The sequence below is a fragment of the Notolepis coatsorum genome (assembly GCF_963971535.1).
Source record: "Notolepis coatsorum genome assembly, chromosome: 3".
Classification (NCBI taxonomy): Eukaryota; Metazoa; Chordata; class Actinopteri; order Aulopiformes; family Paralepididae; genus Notolepis; species Notolepis coatsorum.
In genome coordinates, this window is record NC_140167.1 from 189584346 (window position 1) to 189605255 (window position 20910).

The following is a 20910-nucleotide window of genomic DNA, read 5'->3' on the forward strand; positions in this document are numbered from 1 at the left end:
CGGTCCTCCAACATTAAAAATCAATTCACATTTAAAAAAGAATCGGACTGTCGTTTCAGTTTTCTCACAACAAATGATAAATTGTTGGCTCACTAAATCCTACAGATTGCCAAGACTATAGCCAAGCAGAACAATTTTACGTTCAATTATACATGCTTTGTAACACAAAGGTTGATAGTAATTTAGGATCTATGGAATTGCCTAGACAATCGTGATGAATCGATTGATATAATTGGGAATCGGTTTTAAATCGGATTGTGACCCCCGGAATCGAAATTGTGGTGAATTATATTACATTTATACCTTTCACTGTCTACGCCCTACACTGTGATCATAGTAATCATAATAATCACAACTAGCTACCTCATACTACGGTATATCCTACCCATATAACTATGTATGATAGCATGTACAATAGTGCTGTATATACCATATACTGTATATACATTTATATATAATTTTTTACAGCATATATTATATATCCATATCTGTCTGAATCTGCATATCATTCTTCTATATACTTAACGGAACGTAAACCAAATGCGTCCACATTTTTATAGGATTCTATCACATTTTCATAACAATAGCACCCTGTGCCGTTTTCATTGAGGTTTCTTACAAATTAACGATGCTCTATGTTGTCCTTTATATGCCGATTATCATTAGAATCTTAAATTGTACCATATGTCCCCCTTTAGACAACATATGTAACGCTACCAGCGCACTTCTGTTAAGATAATTAGTTTACCATTCGCGGTCGCTATACCGAGGTTGCAGTAATAGTTTACCGCTGTTCAGATCACGTCGAAGAATATAGACACATCCCAGATAGCAAAAGGTGTTAATTCAATGTTGATTTATGGTCAAAATGCTTGATTTTTGGTTAAGGTTGACGATTGATGGTGGATCACCCGTTAACCGATGAACCAATTGACCAATGTTGAAAACATGTCATTGAATCAATATTGTTTTGTGGTTGCATTTTAATGATTGAAATGCCAATATCTAATAAATGTTGAATCAACGTATGCTGTTCAACGTATGCTGTTTGTCGTCATTAAGTTGGACCGATCCGAATGCCCCCCCAATTTAAACAGATATGGTACGTCCCAGCCACATACCCTAGCTTCCACTATCTAATGCAGCACTCTCTCATTGTGAACTGGCAACAGAACAGCAACGTCGACATCCCCCGGATTTGATTCTACTGAGTGCTTTACAGTAAGTTTTGGCTATATTACTTTTATCTTAACTGTGTTCAGTGAAAAATAACGTTATTGTGAGTGTGACCGGTGTACTCTTGACGGCGTTGTGCATGTGCATGCTGCAGTTTGGTAGGTAAATATATATGTCAACTAAGATAAATATTCATGAATATTCGTTAGCGTGTACTTAATATAACTCTGGAGAGTGTGCAAGTGGAATCGTACGGTTGTTTAAGACCTATAACCAGTTATTTATTATTTCGATGTAATTATTCTATTGCCAAACGAACAGAAATTGCATGCTCCAATTGCGTGCTTTGGTACTGAATGACGTTGTGCGACTCAGCCAATCAAAAGCATGCTTATTGGGTGAACAGGAAGTAGTCAAGGAAGCACGCGGTAGCTGGCCTAGTAAACACGTGGATCCGTAAATGCAATGTTGCCTACCAGACAACGGGACCGCATGGTTCTTTTTGTATTGCTCCTGGCTGTTCAAACAAATTTTACAGTTCTGCTAGCTACATGCAGCATTTAGCGAGCTGGGTTAGCCGGCTAGTTGGCTTTGAATCCCGGCTGCGGCTAGGTAGCCAGCTAGCTAAATGCCCCGCGACGGTGATGTCACCAAACAAAATGGCGGCGCCCATGTTGATAAAGCGCTTCACATAACAAATCGTTTTTTCTTAGAAACTGCTTATTTTTATAACGTGATTTTTTCTGTGGCTTATCTAAATACTAATTTGATGCTATGACTATGTTTATATCGCTATATGCTTCATCTCCCCTTTAAGCTTAGGCACTCTTTCGAAGTTGGTTAAGGTTAGAGTTTGTCTTAGAGCATGGCAATAGAACGCCAGGTAGTTTGCAGGCTGTTTGGCGTGCCACTGGTCCTGCTAATGTTGAATGAATGACTGAAAACTTTATTTAACAGATTGCAGAAGGGGTACAATACAGTATGGCTCAATACACACAATTGTTAAGGGGATGCAGACCAGAGAAAGAAGTTTTTGTCTCGTTTACATCAGGGTCCCCCATTTTCAATTCATAGTGACATTTATGACATACACATGATGACATTTATGGCATAGGGACATACATGACATACAGATAGTATATAGTTAGACGTTTGGTTATATGCATGGTATTTTATAATGAACAATATAACAATAATATAATAATGAACTCTCTTTATATTGATCAAAATGTAGAATTATGCAAGTGTTTCACCCTGCACATTGCAATGCAGCACATTAATCAGGACCCTCCCCCCTTTTTTCTTTCTTTTTCCAGAATCACGTACCAGTTTCAAGAAGCCGCGCGTTGCAGCAATTGAAGCAAAGACCTGTTCTAGCCAAGTAAATAGCACAATTTATGTACCATTACATTGACTATATAGTTAGACGTTTGGTTATATGCATGGTATTTTATAATGAACAATATAACAATAATATAATAATGAACTCTCTTGATATTGATCAAAATGTAGAATTATGCAAGCGTTTCACCCTGCACATTGCAATGCAGCACATTAATCAGGACCCTCCCCCCTTTTTTCTTTCTTTTTCCAGAATCACGTACCAGTTTCAAGAAGCCGCGCGTTGCAGCAATTGAAGCAAAGACCTGTTCTAGCCAAGTAAATAGCACAATTTATGTACCATTACATTGACTACAGCACCTCATCACTATGTCATCTTATTCTCGGGCTAAAAGACGTAGAGTCAACAAATTCAAATTACTGAGAGAGACAGAGCAGGCTATCCTCACTGATTATAAGTTAATTGTTGCTGCTAATTCATCCATCAGTCTTTAGAGAACACATATCCTGTCACAGCCTCTACTGCAGGGGTGGCCAACCCGCGGCTCGCGAGCCGCATGCGGCTCTTTGCCCGTCAATGTGCGGCTCTTCCATCCATAAAAAAAAATTAAAAAAAATTATTTCTTTTTATTTTTTATTTTTTTTACTTTTTTTTTTTTTTTTTACTTTTTTTTTTTTTATGTCACTCATTCCATAAGGACGTAGAATAAACATTTACAATTTTTTTTTAAATGGTCCATTTGCATGTTCTTGGTATCTGAATCTAGGGACATATATGGATCAGTGTCAGAAATAGTGTGTCTGTTACTAGGCTTGAGTAAATTGTAATGAACCAAAGGAGAATATCAATTCTATTTAAAAAAAAAATAATCTTTGACTGTAAATAACACCATGCTAAAATTGACCAGACCTGAAAAATCTAAGCAAATGAATAAAGGGAAGATGATTAAACAGAAGGTTTTGTAGATACAGTACTGAATTCTGCCATCTTTTTTATAATGTAAATTTCTCCACCATTTTTCATCATATTGCAACACCGTTTTTTGCAAGACGTTCACAGAAAGGTAGAGAAACTAACTGCGTTCTGTTTTATGGCAATAACGTTCAGGTTTGTGGGAGATAATCCCAAAAAATAAGAGAAATTAAAAAGTAAATCCAGAAGTCAGATGATTGACAGGGGCTGGTGTGAGCTGGGTAGGGTAGTTTTTCGAAATTTGAAAGCCCTGAGTCTCTTCCTTCAAAAGACTACACTCACTTTTGGCTGTGCCACTTCCTCCTGTCAATATGCGCCGGTTTCCGACTCAATGCCCTGAGATTTCTATAATCTTATATTTCACTAATAACAGTTAAAATAATTGGTAAACAAACATAATGCTGAAAATATACACTTTTACTGTATATCTCGGGCTTAAGAGGTTAACCCTGTGAGGCCCAAATTAAAAAGAAATTAGCAACTTCAGAGGCCAGAGGGTGGGACATATAAACACATTTACTATCAAATAGCATTGTGAGGCTGAACAACAGGACCAATTGACTATACATGTGCTTAAAGGGGAACTATCTTATAAATGGCTTTTTTCAGTGTTTACCATTGTTTCTTAGCTATGTGGACTTATATTAATAGGATATATGTCTCTAATTCTCATATTGGCGAATTCTTCCAATTCTCCTCTCACAATATTCACCCTCACTGAACTGAGTCATCTGAAAATGTGCATATCTGTGATGTCAGAGATTTCTCAGCTGCATAATAATGTGGCAGTTGATGTGGCAGTTGGCACCAGGCCACACAGTGGTTGGAGCCCAGCCTCAAAACGGCTTAAGATCTTGAGGTAGAAAAATGCGGTTTTTAGTACTTGATTAGAAATACAAAACAATGCATTTTTTTTGAAAAAAACCTAGGTGTTCCATAGACTCACAGGAACTGTGTAAAAGTGCCCAAATAGTGAAAGAAATAGTAAAATAGTTCCCCTTTAAATTTTTTTAAATAAACATTATTTTTTTAAATGGCTAAAAGTGATTTTGTAATTTTGCAACCGTGGGTCTCACAGGGTACTTTTAACCCTGTGAGGCCCAAATAAAAAAGACATTAGCAACTTCAGAGGCCAGAGGGTGAGACCTATAAACACATGAAGGGTGCCGTGACTGAAAAAAAAGTTGAGAAACGCTGGTATATGGTGTGGCTCTTTGTGGTACCACAGTCATTTTTTTGTGGCTCTTAGTCTCTGACTGGTTGGCCACCCCTGCTCTACTGAGTGCCTGCTAGATTTACCAAAGACAGACTTGCCACTAGATTTAACAACTAGATCAGACTTGCCACTAGATTTATCAACTTCAGACTTGCCACTAAACAGACCACTAACTATCAGTGATCAAAGTGAAAATATTGACTCACCAGGTGAGTCAAATGCACATTTTGAAAGTATAGCTGGGGATGACGAAATTGAACCTGAACATCTTTGACAGTGATGAGCATAATGAAGATTTCCTCATGACAAGTTTAAAATATTGGGCAACATCCTATTCAGTCTCTCTGGTTGCACTATCATATTTGCTGTCCATTTTGAAGATGTTTCACCCCACCCTTCCTAAAGATGGAAGAACATTGCTAGGAACACAAAAACATGTGCCTACCACTAAGATTGAAGGGGGAGAATACTATCATTTTGGTTTAGTCAAAGGGGTGCTTTCACGGTTGGCATGTTTGATTTTACCGGCAACTCTGACAACTCTTAATTTACAGTTTAATATAGATGGTTTACCTTTATTCAAAAGTTCTAAACTTCAGTTTTGGCCCATACTTGGAAGTCTCAAATGTGACTACACAAAGTCCCCATTGTGGTCTAAGCAAGCCAAAGAGTGTTTTTGAGTACCTAGAGCAGTTTGTCAAAGATCTTCAGAATGTACTGTCTAATGGCATTATTTATAATGACAAGCAATTTGATGTACAGATTTCTTCTTTCATTTGTGATGCCCCGGCTAGAGCTTATATTAAGCAGACCAAGGCATTTAATGGCTATTCTGGTTGTGACAAGTGTTTTCAGGAGGGTGTATGGAGAAATGAAATGACATATCCTGAAACAAAAGTCAGACTTAGGACAGACTCCAGTTTCTCAGACATGGTTGATGAGGCACATCACAATGGGACGAGCCCTTTAACAGGTTTAGTTAAGATGGTTTCTATGTTTCCAACTGATTACATGCATCTCTGTTGTCTCGGAGTTACAAGGAAACTGCTTAATATATGGTTAAAGGGGAAGAATTTGGCAACAAGGGTCCCTTCCAAAACTGTACAAGCCATTTCAGGTAAACTGCTAAAGCTACGTTCCTACATGCCTTGTGAATTTAACCGTAAACCAAGGGAACTGTCAGAGTCAGATCGCTGGAAAGCTACTGAGTTGCGATCCTTCAAGTTGTATTGGGGTCCTGTTGTTTTGAAGGATTCCCTCCCCAGTGAGCTGTATGACAACTTCATGTTGTTTTCTGTTGGAATGTACTTGTTGCTGTCCCCTAGTATTTCTGAGGAAATGTTGGCCTTTGCGCACAAGTTGATGGTTTCTTTTGTTGAACACTTTGGGACAGTGTATGGAAAAGATGAAATTGTGTACAATGTACACCAGCTTATTCATTTGGCTGAGGAATACAGGAAGTTTGGCACTCTAGATAATATCTCAGGATTCCATTTTGAGAACTATCTTCGACAAATTAAGCATATTCTACGCAAGACACACCAGCCTCTACAACAGGTAGTGAAAAGGTTGTCTGAAATTCCACATGTTGGATCCCCATGTCCCACCGATGATCCAATTTTGCGTAATATTCACACTGATGGGCCTGTCCCCCCACAGTTTACTTCTTCACAACAGTACAGGAAGGTCTCCACTCATCGGTTTACTTTGTCCACAAAGAAAGGAGACAATTGTATTGAGGTTGGAGATGGATTTGCATTAGTAGAGAATATTCTTAAATCAGAGGAAGAGGTATATATAATTTACAGAAAGTACAGACACAAACAGCCATACTACATGTATCCCTGTGAATCATCATACATTGGTACATACAAGGTCAGTGGCTTGCAAGAAGATATAGGGATAGGTAAACTTGGCTATATCAAGCGCAAATGTCTTCTCTCTCCAGACGGAGATGGTGCCATTGCAATACCACTACTTCATTTAACAGCATAACCATACTGCCCTACAAAGCTAAAGTGCAGTAACTATATTGACACACTGACTCTAACGTCGGATTTCGGGGCATAACTTACCTCATTAATAAATACACAATTAGTACAATATCACATGTACACAGATAACATGTTTGGCTGGCCAATTGAAACGCTTAAAGGAAAACTCCAACATTTTGTGAAATTAGCTTATTTAACATCTTCCCTGGAGTTGGACAAGAAGATACATACCTTTTTCGTCTCTCTGCATGCATTGGGCTTAGGGAACGCCTGGACCGTTAGCCTAGCTTAACTTCATCACTGGAAGTGGGGCAGACATCTAGCCTAGTTCACTACAGTCAGGAAATATACTCCAAATACAACTCCCAAACGTTCCTGTAAACATGTTGTGACCTGTGTGTTTACCACGTCTCCCAGTCACACAAGTCACACGAGTCTCCCAGTCACATGAGTCTCGTGTGACTGGGAGACTTGTGTGACTTGGAGACTCGTGTGACTTGTGTGACTTGGAGACTTGTGTGACTCGTGTGACTTGGAGACTTGTGTGACTTGGAGACTTGTGTGACTTGTGTGACTTGTGTGACTTGGAGACTTGTGTGACTTGTGTGACTTGGAGACTTGTGTGACTTGTGTGACTTGTGTGACTTGGAGACTTGTGGGACTGGGAGACTCGTGTGACTTGTGTGACTTGGAGACTTGTGTGACTCGTGTGACTTGGAGACTTCTGTGACTGGGAGACTTGTGTGACTGGGAGACTTGTGTGACTTGTGTGACTTGAAGACTTGTGTGACTCATGTGACTTGGAGACTTGTGTGACTCGTGTGACTTGGAGACTTGTGTGACTCGTGTGACTTGGAGATTTGTGTGACTGGGAGACTTGTGTGACTGGGAGACTTGTGTGACTTGTGTGACTTGGAGACTTGTGTGACTCATGTGACTTGGAGACTTGTGTGACTTGTGTGACTCGTGTGACTTGGAGACTTGTGTGACTCGTGTGACTTGGAGACTTGTGTGACTGGGAGACTTGTGTGACTGGGAGACTTGTGTGACTTGTGTGACTTGGAGACTTGTGTGACTCATGTGACTTGGAGACTTGTGTGACTCGTGTGACTTGTGTGACTCGTGTGACTTGGACTTGTGTGACTTGTGTGACTTGGATACTTGTGTGACTTGGAGACTTGTGTGACTTGTGTGACTGGGAGACTTGTGTGACTGGGAGACTTGTGTGACTTGGAGACTTGTGTGACTCATGTGACTTGGAGACTTGTGTGACTCGTGTGACTCGTGTGACTTGGACTTGTGTGACTTGTGTGACTTGGAGACTTGTGTGACTTGGAGACTTGTGTGACTCGTGTGACTTGGAGACTTATGTGACTCGTGTGACTCGTGTGACTTGGACTTGTGTGACTTGTGTGACTTGGAGACTTGTGTGACTTGGAGACTTGTGTGACTTGGAGACTTGTGTGACTTGTGTGACTGGGAGACTTGTGTGACTTGTGTGACTGGGAGACGTGGTAAATACACAGGTCAAAACATGTTTACGGGAACGTTTGGGAGTTGTATTTTGATTGTATTTGGAGTATATTTCCTGACTGTAGTGAACTAGGTTAGATGTCTGCCCCACTTCCAGTGATGAAGTTAAGCTAGGCTAACGGTTAACAGTTAAACAAATTAGTCTGACCATGTACCGACAAATTGAGCATTTTAATTTGATTGGACTTCTGCGTTTCTTGCAGTTATTCTATAGTTGGCCCAAAATATATACATTGTGAATAACAAGCCAACTAAAATATGTTGTAGGACAGACCCCAAAATCGAGCCGGTCTCGTAAGGCGCTAAGATCCGGCAAGCCTCCAGCTGTGTGGCCACTAGGCCAAGAGCCTACAATGAATGGTATGTTGCTATGAATGTTAAAATGCCAACTAGATGACTGTTTAAACATGATTTGTAGCATCTTCAATTCTCACCCTGGCTTACCTTTTTTAGATTCTTTGGATGGTGGCATGATCTACAGCTATTTAGATTCGTTGCAGACTCCTGATCCAAATAACAGTAAGTGAACCCATATCTGTGTTCTTGTGAGGAGCTTGCTGGCAGGAGCTCGCTGGCATCATGCATGCAACAGAATACATGTTTACAATGTATGCATGCCAGCCCACTACAAAAATTCAAAGCCTTCACAACTTGCAAGCAATGTCACAATAAAAATGTGTAGTTGTACATAATGCTTTTATATTGAGCACAATTTCCACCATGTTTGAGTCGCAACTTATTTTACATTTCCCCTTTGTAGATCTGGTTACTAGCAACTACCTGCAATCGCTAACTCAACATAATGGTGAGTTATCAAGCAGTCTCATAACATAATATTCTGGCATGTTTAAAATATCTGTATTGTCTCGCATTGTCTTTGATATTTTATTAAAGTAGTATTTGGCAGTGCACGTGAAATCAGCTGAATGGAAATCAAACATTTTCTCACATGGGGGATTACAATAGCATCATTTGCTAATAACTTTGTGTATTTCCCACTGTGTTTTAGCCGACATGCCAGGATTGGATATTGCACAGTACCACCAGCTCCAGCCGGCCTCACATGTCCAGCAGCTGCAAGATCGACAAAGTGCAAGTAGTGGTATGATACTGTACTCTTTCAGTAACAGTGTTTTGAGAGACGGGGATACAACTCCTTACACCCCTTCCTGACATAGAGCGACGCAAGCGAGCGAGCGAGAAAAAGTGATTAAAATGTATTCGTTTCAATCAGACTATCCTGACCTGCCGCGAGCGACAGTGAACTGAGCAGCGATGTCGTTCACCCCTCAAATATTCGCTCGCTGTGTCTCTAGTTGAGCGATTACGCGGCCGAGTCCCCCCCCTAAACACTTTTTATTGGTCGAGAATCGCAGGCTGCTTTGCCCCCTGTTCCAGGTAACACACACTCGGACACGCGCTGCGTCATATCAGGACAGTGTCGTGCGCGATTTCGTCTCCAGTTCGCTCGCTTGCTGCCTGTCAGGAACCGGTGTTAGTGATTATGACATGTATGTTAGTTTGACTGACAAGTCAGATTTTGTATTTATTTTTAAATATAATGATTTGTTTCTACAGGGATGTCGGGATGCAGCTCGGGGCAATACAACAGTCCCCCTGGTCTCTCACAACATGCACAAAATGGTATGCCATTTTAGATGGAACTACCACCAGTTTGATCCAATGCAGTCAAACTATAGTGAAATATAGGAGGTCGGGGGTCAAGGACTACAGCCCCCTCAGCATCGACGGGGCACCGGTTGAGAGAGTCAACAGCTTCAAGTACCTCGGAGCCTACATATCCGAGGACTTGACATGGACCACACACATTAACAGTGTGGTGAAGAAGGCACGACAACGCCTCTACTTCCTCAGGCGCCTAAGGAAGTTCCAAGTCAGCCAGAAGATCCTTAAGAACTTCTACTCATGTACAATAGAGAGCATCTTGACCGGCAACATCACCTCCTGGTTTGGGAATAGCACTGCAAAAGACCAAAGCAGACTACAAAGAGTGACACGTTCAGCCGAACGCACAATTGGAGGGGGGCTCCCCACCCTCCAGAACATTTACTACAAGCGTTGCAAGGGCAAGGCTAAGAGAATCATTAAAGACTCCAGTCACCCGAACAACTGCCTCTTCGAACTGCTGCGGTCAGGCAAGCGATACAGGAGTCTCAAGGCGAGCACAGAAAGACTCAGAAGTAGCTTCTATCCCCAGGCCATCAGGCTGCTAAACGAACAATGAATGAACACTACACAACAACAACCACCAAACGCACATAGCACACACATCCACACGCACACACCCACTTTAAACAAACACACTGTAGCACCCACTCCACACACTTTATAGCACACACCCACTTTAAACAAACACACTGTAGCACCCACTCCCCACACTTTATATTTATGGATGAAGGATTGCACTACAACTCGTACACCTTACTGTAAATTGTACCTAAAATTGTACCTCATCCCATTTCTGCTTTGCACTAGATAGTACTGTACATTAGTACACTGCATAGTATTGTGTATTGTATATTATATGGTAACTCAGAACATTGTACATATGTCTATACCGAACACTGTGACCTCATTTTCTTCTTCTAAATTCATGCTATATTATGTTATTATGTTATTTGATACTATCTTGTCTAGCACAGTCTCTGGAGCGTAACAGTAAGAAGCATTTTGTATGAAAGTATTCTGTACTTCTGTATGACAACTATTAAAGAACTTGAACTATATAACTATGATTTTGTTTCTACAGGGATGTCAGGATCCAGCTCAGGGCACTACAACACCCCATCTGGTGTTTCACAGCATAGACAGATGGCCGGCGATGACGGGCAGCTTATGAAAGGCAAGTCTATTGGACATGGTGTAATTCCTCGTGTGATTTGCTGCTTATTTTTATTTCTCACTTAATGATTTTAACTCTTCTTCTGAAGACCTTACCATCCAGAAGATGAATTCAATGCTTGCTGAATTACTTTTGGTGGTGAAGGATCTGTCCAGAGATGTGCAGTTCATCAAGACCGAGTTGGCTGAGGGCAACATATCGGGTGGGACCAGGGGACACGGGGTGGCCACCACAATCACTATGCTCCCCTTCCAGCTGCCAATCGCCAGTGAACAAGACTTCAATGAGGCAGAATCATTACTGATGGAGCAATCAGTCCGTCAAAAGATGGTAATTTATTGAACTGCATTAATTTATCAAATGTAGATCATTTCAGTGTGGTCTTGTTCAGGGGAAACATGTGTTTAGTAGTAGGGGAGGAGGGTGAACAAACAGCCAAAAAGGACAGCCACATCTATATACCTATATAGGCTGGATTAAAGTCATAAATGTGTTTAGCACTTTCTAGTTCAAAACGTGTTAGAGCTTGTATATCTGCTATTTATGAAACGTTTTGAAATTGTTCAAATATACCGTTTACATATGGACAGGAGGGTTAATGTGGTTAAACCTAACGACTGGCATGGGCTGGAATATCAGTGCATGCATAAAGTGTGTGTATAAACAAGTTGGTTGCTCTGTGTTCATAAAATAAATGTTATGCTGTTTCTAACGCAGGGCCTTCATTTTCTTCTCTCTGATTTCAATTTCTCGCCTGGCTTTGGTAGGAGGCACCAATTCAGAGAACCTGATCAGACTGATGTTGAAAACTGCTATGACCAACGCCCTGGCCAGTGGGTTCAACTGGGCTGGAAAGAAAGTCAAGCGTTGTTCAGAAAGCAAGAAGCCATTCAAGCACACAACACTACAAGCCTGCATGTTTGGTGAGCTTCCTCCCCTGCAAACTACTTCATAGGTTAAGTTTAGGTAGTGAGGCATGACTGTCTGCTGGTGATTCAGAATATAATTATGCTGTTGCAAAAACTTTAAAAAAAGTGTTATGTTGGAATAAAGTGATGAAAGTGCAACCTATAAGAAATGGACAACGTAATTGGTGAGCTTTAGAGGTGCATGGATACACATTGTATTGCCTAGATGGTGTCAGGCTAGGCAATTGCTTCTCTTTCCTGTCCAGTCTAACTGGATGCTGACTGTAGCTTGTTACTGTAGACCTACAGAGTGAGTAATTGAGTGATTAAAAAGCTTTTCATTTATCTATTTATTTAACTGTATTAAACAATATAAAACGAATTGGCAATAATTGACTGAGCAAACTAATGCTTACTGCTGTAACCTACTAATAACACTTAAGTAAATCTGAAGATTATTATATAGCAGATGCCTTGGAGGATAAGTCGTGGACAACTGTAGATCATCTGAGCTCCACTGTGTTTAAATTCAAATCCTCTGCCATTGTTATTTAACCCTTGTGTCTGAAAACTAAAGTATTATACTCTTATTAGGGGACTAAATTGAAAAACTCCATAAAAAAATTATGTTGAAATAATTTCCCACTTTCTTTTCCATAAATATTTTATTCAACTTCAGCCCTGATCATAACCATTTTTTATATATTTTTTTGTAATGAAATACTCCCACTTTTCTGAAAAGAGTTGTTAAATATGACAAAAAAAACAATATGAGGTGGTTATGATCGGGCTGAAGTTGAATAAACAATTTATGAAAGAGAGTAAAAAAAAATACAAGATAATTAAAAGATTATGCCACATATTATATTGGCTACAAACATAATCACTGCAAAGTTATCAAACAAATAAGAATCTGATCAGACACAAGGGTTAAGTTGTTGTTCCCTTTCTAATTTCCTCAAAAACATCTAGTCTAATTAATGTGATCAATATTATTTGACAATTGATGCTTTTTGTTGGACATTTCAGTCAGTGAGTTCATACTTTGAGCTCATGAATTTATAGTTAAAATGATTGAGACAACGCAATCTTGTCTTCGTTGTGCATGAATGCGTGTGCTCACCACACACGATACGTGTGTCACTATTCTGGCAGTGGCTATATATAGTATTGTTAATGAAAGGTCTGTTATAAGGTCTGTTATTTAATGTTTGTGTAAAAGGTTAACTGGTCACTGTGGAAGTATGATGAGACCCTCTTGAAAGAAAAAAATTAATTTCTATATTAAAGCCATGTTGTCATTTTTGTTCACACATTTTTGGAAATATGGTCATATAAGAATTTTGAACAACAATAGTGTGTTTAACAGCAGGAAAAAAACATGTAATGTTATGATGTATACATATCAGCAGCAATATTTTTATGTAAAATGTACATTAATCAGTATTGATTCCTTAACTTTACAAGTTACAAGTAGATGTACAAGTTACAAATGTACAAGTAGATTACCATTTAGATTATGGTTGAATAAACATTGATGCCTAACATTGATTCAATATAAAATCAACTAAAATGTGCATGTAGATTACCATTTAGATGATGGTTGAATCAACATTGATATAGTATCAGTTATGGTTGACACCTAACGTTGATTCAACATGTAAGTCATAGACAACGATTTGTATAATTTCGATGTCAGGCTTCAACATAGATTCAATATTTCTGCCTAACCCTATTTCAACGTTGATTCACAAATTGTTTGCTATCTGGGATCCCAGTGACCTGCGACCTGTGCTAACGCTCTTGGGAAATGCAGTGTTGCAGTTTTCAACATGTTCATATTTTAATTTTAAACCAATGCTGCCATCTACTGACAACAGAGTGTTGTCTAATCGTCACCTTGAGAGCCATTTCCGTATACAGCATCGCCCCAAACCCATTCTAGAGATTCCCACTTTTTACTGGGAGTGGGGCGTGGCCGTATTTGGTCCTAGACAATAAGAGTGGCTGCAATTGGTCACTGTGACGATACTTATACACCTGCATATAACTCTATATGATAGCATTTACAATAATGCTGTATATACCGTATATATATATATTTATTCTTACCATATATATATATATATATATATATCTATCTGCATCTGTCTATACATACCTGCATTTTAAGCCGGCTTAAAACAGAGACGTAAGTCCAGCTCCTTTGAGTGGTCACACATCAGAATTCAGTAGCGCAGATCAACCTGGCCAGTTCCCCTGCTTGAACATTGAACACTCATCAGACACACTGTGTGCCTCACGCTTGTTTCCGTCACGACTCACGACTTCTCTCCTCTCCAGTCACGTCAGGTCGGACTCGCAGCCGCAGATTGCAGCATCCGGCACGCCTCAACCACGCCTCAACCACATGATAAAGGACACCTTCAATGAACGCCACTGGCACCGGACAGCGGTTACTGTAGAAAATAAGGGTGGAAAGTGTGTGTGTGTGTAGTCCGTGTTTAAGATAAGATAAGATAAGATAAGATAAGATAAGATAAGATAAGATATTCCTTTATTGATCCCCTTGGGGAAATTCAGGCATCATAGCAGCATGGGGGAGGAGGAGGGGAGGTACAGGTAGTAGAAGACATGGTACAGGTCAGATAATTATGGTACAGTGGAGAAGTAAAAATTCAAATAGAATAAAAAAAAAGGCAGTGTAAACAATATAATTAACTCATTACATAGTCAGGACATGCGCATATGGGCAACAAGGTGCAAGATGAGGGTCTGTATGCCCTCTCAGTTATATTTGCCCTACAATAAATATAACTTTCAATATATATAATCTAATATCTAATCTAAAAATGCTAAATATATGCTCTGATGAAGTGTACAGTATACACGTAAGGTGCAGTATGCATAAGGTATGTCCGTATGTCACGTTATATATAGTCCTTTTGGGTGGGAGTTGTTGTGTAAACCTCGTACTCTTTGGTTCACATATAATAACGAGACGGAGAGCGTGTGATCACATTGACTGTTTACTAGCTTCCCGACCAGGAAGTACTGTGCCACATATATATCTGTCCGTGTAGCAACACGAGCCAATACCTTACATGACATCTTCCCCTTTTAGTAAGAAACATCTCCCCGTCCCTTAATAACAAATAATAATAATAATAATAATAATAATAATAATAATAATAATAATAATAATAATAATAATAATAATAATAATAATAATACAAATCTTACACCACAATAGGCATCCAATATTTGCATAACATTTTCACACAATAAATCTTACTGAACTTATGAACACCTACAAACCACATCATCTTTCCTCTCTTCCCATTTTTTTTTCTCTTTTTTTTCAGAAACAATTCACATTCTCCGATCATCACAATACTTCATTTACTGTTTTTTTTCTTTTTTGTTCCTTTCAAACAGTCTTTCACATATCCAATCTAACTGGAGGATGTGACACTCTGCCAGAGAAAGTCACATAGGGCACTTTGGTGTTATCAGAATGTCTGTCATTTCCAATGTCACTGCCACATCGAGCTGGCTGGCATGTGTGTGTGTCTGAGTTACCTCAGGTGTTGTCTGTGGAGCAGGTTGTTGAAGAGTGCACAGGTGAGCACGATTTCTTCTCAACTGTCCTTCGTCCGTCTGTACGATGTATGACCTTGCCTGCTGTATGACAGACCCTCCTCCGTCCGCTTTGGAGAGCCACACCTTCTGGCCACACAGCAGCGTAGGTAAGGGTTGGGCTCCGTGACGCAGATTGTAGCGACGCTCGTCGCTCTTTTGCCTGCATCTCCGACTCCCCGAAGTCCCTGAGGTTTGGCCCGCGAGGGAGTAGAGACTTTGGGAGTTGTGGTATGTTGGAGCGAATCTGTCTCCCCATGAGGAGCTGTGCAGGGGAATAACCGCTCTCCAGGGGCATGGCGCGGTATACCAGCAGCGCCTTTGCCTTGTCGCCTCCTCCTTCCCACAGTCTTTTCACCGTAGCCACGGCCCGCTCAGCCTCTCCGTTTGCCTGCGGATACCGTGGACTGCATGGGTGAAACCATACTCACTAGCAAAGTTCCGGAAGGGCAACCCACTGTATTGGGGCCGATTGTCCAAAACCAGGGTCTGTGGGGTCCCGTTACGGCTGAATACGTCCTTCAATGCAGCCACAACCGTCTCAGCTGAAGCCACCTTAAGATGGGCAACCTCCATGTAGTGTGAGAAAAAGTCCACAACCACCATATAAGTATTTTTCTCCCATAAGAACAAGTCTGTAGCGACCCGCTGCCAGGGCCTTTCTCGCACTGGTGTGGGGACTAAGGGCTCTCTGCGTTCTGCCCTGTGTTGTGAACATGTGCCACACAGTTCTGCCCTCACCGTCTCTCGCAGGGGCAAGGGACGTGGACTTTACAGGCCGTATGGGACAGCATCGGGCTCTAGCCCAATTTTGTAGGGCCCGTTTAGCTTCCCTAAGCCTGAGAATACTTTGGGGTATTGAACCTTGACATCACCTCGCTGGGCTGATACTGTGTGCAGCCGCTTTATGAGTCCAAGCGCCTCTATTGCAGGAAGGCCTAGGAGGGGCCTGGTTAGCTCTTCTACAACATAGATTAATTGTGCTGTTGTTCTCTTCCTAACGGTTAGTTCCCCACTGAAGCAGCCTCTTGTATTTAACTTGTATTTTCCTGGTCCATACAGTACTTTTTGTGGTGGCTGTAGATGACCATGTTTTTCAACTGAGTGCATGCTGCTTGGCACCGCTGTGACCTGGGCACCTGTATCCAGCTTGAATATGGCCTCCTGTCCATTCAGCTCTAACAGTTCCAGCCATTCATCTTCAGGTTCCTCTAGGTTTACTACATTCAGGAACGCAAAGTCCTCCTCTTCATCTTGAGAAGGCACATCTTGAGAAGCCTCTGTGTGCCAGTGTGATGTCATGGACCCGTTTCTCTGTTCTGCATGTCTTCGCAAAGTGTCCTATTTTATGACACACCCTACACACAGCATCACGGGCAGGGCATTCTCTCCACATATGTCTTCTAACATTTCCACATCTGCCACATCCAGGAGACTGTGTGTCAGTCCTGTACTGTTGTACCTTCTGCCATTCATATTTTTGTATGGCCTCTACATGTGCAGCTGCCTGCTGCTCAGTGCCCCTTAAGACGGGCTGTTGTTTCTTTATTGCTGCACTCTGCTTCACCTTAGTCATTGCCCTTTCCAGAGTTAAATCTGCATCCATTTGCAGGTTTTCTGATAGCTTGGCATCTCTTATGCCTACTACAATTCTGTCCCTTATCAAGTCTTCTCTTAGGGTTCCAAATTGACAATGTTCAGCCAGTGTGTGTACAGCAGTGATAAAGGATTCAACATTCTCACCCGGTTCTTGGTTCCGTCTGTTGCTCTATCAAATATAACGTTCCTCTTACTGACACAATGTGCATTGAAAGCATCCGTGACATCCTTGTATTTATTTTTCTGTTCCTCTGTGAGCGGCAAAACACTTAATATGTCTTCAGCGTTGTCTCCCGCCGCATACATGAAGGCATTTACTTGAAATTCTTCTGACTGTCTATCCAATCCAGACGCTATTCTATAACGTTCAAATCGCTTCATCCATCTTGGCCAGTCATTAATATTATTGTTGAAATCAAACCAGTCATTAATATTATTGTTGAAATCAAAAACTGGGCTGCTTCGTCTCCCATCCTGTCGTCGTCTTTTACTTTCTTCTTGGCCGCTGGCTTCTTTGCTGGTTTTCTTGCTTTAACCTCAGCCTTCTTGTTGATCCTGAAAGAGCCGGAGGCTCCAATACCCGTGACTTGGACCAAGGTTCCCTTTTTCACCAGACACTTGACAGCAGTCCTCACACGCATCTTGTTTTTATCCACGTCGTAGCCACCGGCAGCGAGAGCCTTCTTTATGGCAGCGAGTGACACCCCGCTCCTCTTTTTAGAAGCAGATACTGCCTCGACGACCAGGTCACTGACACTGAGACCTGCTTTCTTGAGTCTGGGAGCTGCCTTCTTCTTGGCGGCCGGCGCGGCGGGAGCTGGATCGACTGCTTCCATTATCCTCTCGTTCCCTGCTGCGACACATCTTTTTTTTTCCCTCTCGTCTCCTTATATTAAGTGATCCCACTTCTGACACCATGTTGTGTAAACCTCGTACTCTTTGGTTCACATATAATAACGAGACGGAGAGCGTGTGATCACATTGACTGTTTACTAGCTTCCCGACCAGGAAGTACTGTGCCACATATATATCTGTCCGTGTAGCAACACGAGCCAATACCTTACATGACAGGAGTCAGACACACTCACAAAGAATGGATTGCACGGAGCAAGTTGCACCCTTACTTACTGTGACGGGTGGCATTAATGAGAAAGGAGGAGGGGCCTCAATGAGCCAGGTTCCGTTATAGGGGGATACATACGGGAGGAACGTTAGTTGGAATTGTTTGTTGCGGCCGGTGCAGTGAGGTAGGTGCACACCTCACTCCGGAATGCAGGAACAAGCATTACACGCTAAGGTAGGCAGTGGTAGTATTATGGTATAGGAATAGCGGCTTTTAAGGTGCTCGGCAATATGTGTGACATGGAGTGTTTGTTCCAGATCACTTGCCTGGTTCCCAGCGGGATTGAAAGTAGTCGGTAGGATTATAGGACCACCGACGAACCAGGTATTTTAAATGTAGTACTTTGTTTTAGCATGTAATGTTGTTTAATAATTATGCGTGTTATTGTTTTAATAATAAAGTGTTTTAATACTGTTGTGTTTGTTTCCCGGCAGAGCACCAGTGGTCCAGCTGCTCTTGCCGTGAAACACTTTTAGTATATTGTTTGGTAGTTATAATATAATGTCTAATCCGCCCGGGCCAATGGGCCGGTAGACGGGCAAAAATAATTGGGTCTTGCCCTTGGGCCGGATTAGTTTTCTTTACATGTATGTTTATTTGTGTGTCCGTTTCCCCCCCACCATAACACCAACCCATGTACAAGGTACCTCTCTCAGACGTGAACACGGGCAGGCTTAGTGTGCCATTATCATATGGATGCCGTGGTTATGCACAGTTTGCACAAGTTGAATCACCGAGTGGTAGGATATCTGTTTACTTCATTGTGAGAAGTTTGACATCCCTTTTTATACAGTTCTTGACGTGGTATTTATTGATGTGTGATAAAGTTTCCTTCATTGTGTGAAGTGCTATTTATTAACAATCGATATCGTATGAAGTGCTATTTATTGACAATTGATCGTATGAAATGCTATTTATTGACAATTGATATTACTCTCCTTCATTGTGTGAAGTGTCACCAGGTTGCTGTGAATAAAACCCTGCCCGGTCAAGACTGATTGGGGTTCCTGAGCATGAGGTTGAAGTGGGCTTATAGTAATGTTGTCAACTCCTTTTTATGTAATACATATTATGGTTAAATTAACCTACACTCTTGTGTCTTTCTTAAAGCTAGGAACTTAGCGGGTGTAACATTTGGCGTAGTCAGTAGTCCTAGCTAAGTAAGCATTTATCTTTTCATGGGGGAAGCGGATTACATGTTTTTTTCCTTATTTTTGAGCACGTGAAACGGCAAGAGCAGCGGTGGGCCAGGGCCACGCAGCAGAGAGGATCCAGGGCCATTGTGGTCTTCTCATCAGTTCTCATAGGCCATGGAGCCAGACGCGATGGCGCAGCGCATACAGGAGTTGGAGCAGGAGTTGCAGAGACTGCATGCAGACGTTCAACCAGGAGCTTCGAGCAGCACTGGGGACAATGTGGAGCCAGCTGCAGAGGCTCAAGGGGGAACACGGTTGGTGTACATCCAGCAGAGTGAAAAGGTACCCAAATTCTCGGGCAATCTGGATAACGCAGACTCTCCTACCCTGGAAGAATGGATTGAACTGATTGAGAACCATATCCAGTTAAAATCGTCTGAAAAAGAAAAAGCTAATTGTGTGTATAACCATTTAGAAGGGGCGGCCCGGGTAGAGGTTAAATATCTTCCCAAACAAGAGAGAGAGACTGTTGGTGGAATAATTCAGATATTGAGAGAAGTGTATGGATGTTCACACTCTCTAATCTCTCTTCAGCGCAGGTTTTTTAACCGCAAACAACGTGAGGGGGAGTCATTGTTGGACTATTCCCATGCCCTTATGTCCCAAATGGATCAGATTGTTCAAACAGACGCACAGGCTAAGCCTAAGTCCCAAAGAGACCTGCGTGACCAATTTTGTGAGGGGGTCAAGGACCATGGTTTGAGTATAAGATTACGAGACAAAATTTGTGTGCACCCTAATTGGAAAATTAGGGATGTACGGAGGGAGGCTGTTGAGTGGACAGCGCAGTGTGAAAAACGGTAATTTAAAAAGGATAATCACTCTCCTCCATTTTCGAATGAAGTCCAGGCACAAGTGTCCTGCGAGCCAATTGAAAATAAATCAAGTTATTCTGAACTGAAAGCCCTCATTGAGGCTCAACAGAGACAATTGGATGTGCTAATGAAAGCATTGCAGCCCTTCAAACAGGAAGGTGGGGCTCAACCTCCATCTAGATTTAGAAGAGCTCCTGCTCCTGATGGAAAGCCTATCTGTTTTCGGTGTGATCAAAGGGGCCATATAGCACGTTACTGCACTGCAGCTCTCCCAAAAACATCCCAGCCCAAAAAGGGACCAGGCCAAGCAGAGGGACGAGAGCCCACTACTACCGAGCAAAGTCATATAAACCCTGAGACTAAGCTTGATTCAGGACGGAATCCATCTGTTATGTCGACACTTGTGAGTGAATGTCCAGTAGTGGAGGTTAAGATGGGGGAAATTGTGGTTCCATCATTATTGGATACTGGGTCCATGGTCACAACGATGACTGAGAGTTTTTTTAAAGAACATTTTGGTCACCTCACCGATGC